We start from the raw sequence: 3,918 nt of genomic DNA, 5'->3' as shown, positions 1-3,918 counted from the left end.
AACTGTTAAAATACCCCTTAACTCCCCTTCAATTGCCAAGCAGTTGAATTTGACCCACGTAGGCAGATTTCACCATGTGAAAAACGTCACCAAAAGGTGACAGGATCTGCTCCTCACAAATGGGTGCCTCGCACGCACATCCACCGTGCATTGGGAGCATCTCCCGTGAATATTCACTGATAAGTACGGGAGATGTTCACAATGCATGATAGGATGTGCGTGTGGGGCGCCAGGTGTGAGGAGCAGATCCGGTCTCCCCTGAAAGGGGTGAGTCGAACTGAAATGAAATGAGATCATCACGCTGAGGTCAGCATAGAAAAATGTTGCTCTAACCTGGTCGCCCTACCTCTAGTTTGACCCACATGCATGCAAAATATGGAAAATAAAATTGCTACTTACATAGGGCACCTCGCATGCACATCTCACCATGCATTGGATCATCTCCCTTGAATAATAACGTATAAATATGGGAGATGTTCCCAATGCTTGGTGGGATGTTCTTGTGAGGTTGGTGTGAAGCGCCCTGTGTGAGGAGCAGATCCGGTCTCTACAAATAACTCTCTTATTTCTCATATTAGAAAATGACCCGTACTAAGTACATGGTTAGTATTTTTTTGATAATTTTTATTTTGTTTAAGCAAAAAAGTCTAATTTATTATTATTATTATTATTATTATTATTATTATTTTTATTATTACTATTTCTTTATATTTTAAAGATTATTTGTATTGTAATATTTAGTTAATTAATTATTGTTGTTATTATTAAGTATTTAATTAATGATTTTATTATCATAATAATTATTATAATTAAATTTTTTATTTATTATAATTATTATCATAATAATTATTGATTAATTGAGATTGATTGAAAATATAGACAGAAGTGGTTGTGGATAAATGCTTTTGCATTTTTTTCATAATTTTAGAAATGGATTAAGAATGAGAGTTTCTCACTTCTCATGTATTTGTAAAGAACTGTTAATGGATGTATGACACCTGTTATATAGTACCACACCATTTGTCTGACAATGAGTGTAAAAAGGAGGAAGAGGTGAATTCCAAGGAGAGAAAGAAACATGCTCAGATCTCTTATCTACAAGAACTTACCCATATATACATGCATACCTATACATCACTACAGCTGGATATTGACAACATCTCCTGCATTTGCATGTTATCATTGATGGGAAGATAAATGGACTAAATTTTGAGTAATACCCATTACCTTCCAAGATCTGTACAATGTAAAGAGTGGGATTGGATCGCATCTCTCTACTACAACCGGTCAGATATTTTCTTAGCATGCTTAGCTAGACTAGACAAGACATCTCCCCCTACGGCTCTATGTATGATTTTGAACCCATACGTATATGCAACGACATTCCAATAATTTTGTTCGATTTTTCACGGTTCCTATTATGAATATGGTGAAGATTTAGCGATGATCATGGCCGGGCCTGAGCTGGGTTTTGATAGTGTCGAAATAGCACTATGAATTTCTGGGCTCAAGGAAGTCCGATTGTAAATACTCCAGGCCCATTTCAAGATTAAAGAAATGAGCCTGATACAATCTTTTATTTTAACCATTATATCAACTTGAATTCTGTACGTGCCTGGCGAGGGTGTGGAGAGGGCGGGGCTTGGATGGAGAACAAAACAACAAACTCATCATATCCGCCTCATTCCGGCCCTCTTGCCCCGAGTAGTGGCTTGACGCTCTTGTCAGAAATGAATCAATCGTTTTTAATTTTCTGAATGCGGATTATGACTCTGAAGTCTGAACAGTGAACACCCTCCTCGTCCTCGAAGTTATTGGTTCAGACCCAGTCCAAAATTTGGAAAGCGTTTTCGACCCAAGTCCAGTCTAAGAATTGAATTCAAGCCCATTCATGCAAAATTGCAGGTTGAATCTGCCCAGGCTCAGGTTGAACCCGCTCAAGTTGTACCCCTAATTCCTCTCCCCACGGTCCTTCCACTAAAAACAAATGCAAAAGAGTGTAGGGTACGCTAAGAGATTCAAACCTACTAAGTAGCTGATGTGTGTGTGCGAGAGAGAGTGTCTGTTTTTTGGTTTCTCTCGCCCATCAAAAGAGAAGACAAAAGGAGTCGGTGAGGTGAAGGAATCCCCTTCCTAACCTTTTCCTTTTTCTTAGCTTGCACTCTTGCAGAGAAAGAAGACTCAGCAATCAGGTTGGGTGAATCAAGTTTGGGTTGGGTCAGTAAATTCTTAAATGTTTGGGTTAGGGTTGACGTATGATTTAGTTTGGGTCAATATTATAAATATCTGAAATTTAAAAAAATAAAGAAAAAAGTATATGAAAATGCCAAAATTAATTTAATTAACTTTAAAATTCCAACCTTCAAAGAAAAAACTTGAAAATAAAAAAAAAATTCAAACAATAAACAATAAAGAATAAATAATAAATACTAGACCTAAATACAATTTTTTTAGGTTGGGTTATTTTCAAATTCAGGTAGTTACATACGAAACCCTAACGCTGCCTTTTAGGGTTGGATTTACAGGTTGGGTTGTTGCGAGAGAGAGATTATTATTAGTAAAATAATAAAAAATGAAAACAGTAAAATAAAAGAAATAAAAATCTAGATTTATTCCTCACAGTGCATCCGAGACATGAATAACAAAAGAAATGTGAGTTTGTTGCAGCAGATTAGAACTCCCCTCACTGCAAACCAAGCAAATTGAGCGGTACGTGTAACTGTAAATAAGCACGAGGCCAAATAAAGCAAGAAAATAAAATGAGAAGAAAAATAAGACTCTTCTCTTCTATGGCCATCCTTTGACCGGTGTAATGAGTCAAAACATTCCTTTCCTAATTCCGATCGAAGGGTCAATAAGTTTTACGTGTTGGCAGATCCCACCAGTTGGATTTTACAAGTGTAGCTATCTTGACTCTACCCAATTTAAAAGCTTCTTGGGGCAGCTAAAATACTTTAGTAAGTTACGAGTTACGACGTTGGTAGCACTCTGATGGAAGGAGACGCAGAAGGGAAGATGAAGCAAGCCGATCAGAGAAGAGAGGTACGGTACAGAGGCGTTAGGAAGAGACCTTGGGGCAAGTTCGCCGCCGAGATCCGCGATTCCACCAGAAACGGTGCGCGCTTGTGGCTGGGTACTTTCACTACTGCCGAAGAGGCGGCACGAGCTTATGACCGGGCTGCCTATGCAATCAGGGGTCCTTCCGCCATTCTCAATTTCCCTACCCAATATCAATCCTCAATTCATAATGACTACCCGTTTTCTCCGGCGTCGACGGGGTCATCGTCGTCTTTCTCCTCCTCTGCATTCGATAATGCAGAGAATTTGAAGGAGAGGTCCAATACTACTACTACTACTGGGCCGCATCCGCATGGGAAGCAAGTCGTCTTTGAAATTGAGTGTCTTGATGATAAGCTGTTAGAAGATCTTCTTGGTTGTGAGGGAAATAACAACAAATAGTGAACATGCACTTGTTTCCAACACAATAACTACGTACATCTTTCGGGGCTGAAAGCCGGAGGAGACTCAGCGCCCAGAATCCGAGATAGTTCCACTCTCCCTGTTATCACACGCTTTCTGTTCCCCATTTCATTTCATTTCTTTTTTTTTATTTTTTTTAAGAAAAATCTGGGATTTTCATTGTAAGTTTGTAACTATATAATTTTGACAATTGGGTGAACTGATCAGGATGGTGTTCTGAACTTCGTTTGTTCGGGATCGATCATATAATGTAATTGACGTGAAATAATTAATAATATAACATTGAAAGTTCTTGTCATTTTGTTTCTCTTTTCTTTTAATATTAAATCAACATCGATCAATGCTAGCTCTTGCTTGCAAGAAGGTTTGGTTTGTCAAAGATTTTAATTTCCAGTATTTTTACAACCGGGCGCACACAGAATTATTGTTAATTAATTA

General features: G+C 38.1%; 1 pseudogene across 1 annotated transcript; it reads left to right on the top strand.

The window, feature by feature from the left end:
• The first annotated feature begins 2,946 nt into the window (after positions 1-2,946).
• On the top strand, positions 2,947-3,645 carry LOC104610032 (ethylene-responsive transcription factor ERF098 pseudogene; annotated as a pseudogene). The gene has a single exon (XR_016082712.1). The product of XR_016082712.1 is annotated as an ethylene-responsive transcription factor ERF098 pseudogene (transcript).
• The last annotated feature ends 273 nt before the right edge of the window (positions 3,646-3,918 follow it).

The sequence above is a fragment of the Nelumbo nucifera genome, chromosome 1, assembly GCF_055504915.1.
Source record: "Nelumbo nucifera cultivar China Antique chromosome 1, China Antique-T2T, whole genome shotgun sequence".
Taxonomy (NCBI): Eukaryota; Viridiplantae; Streptophyta; class Magnoliopsida; order Proteales; family Nelumbonaceae; genus Nelumbo; species Nelumbo nucifera.
Note: the sequence above shows the minus strand (reverse complement) of the source record. Positions and strands in the feature narration are given on the sequence as shown.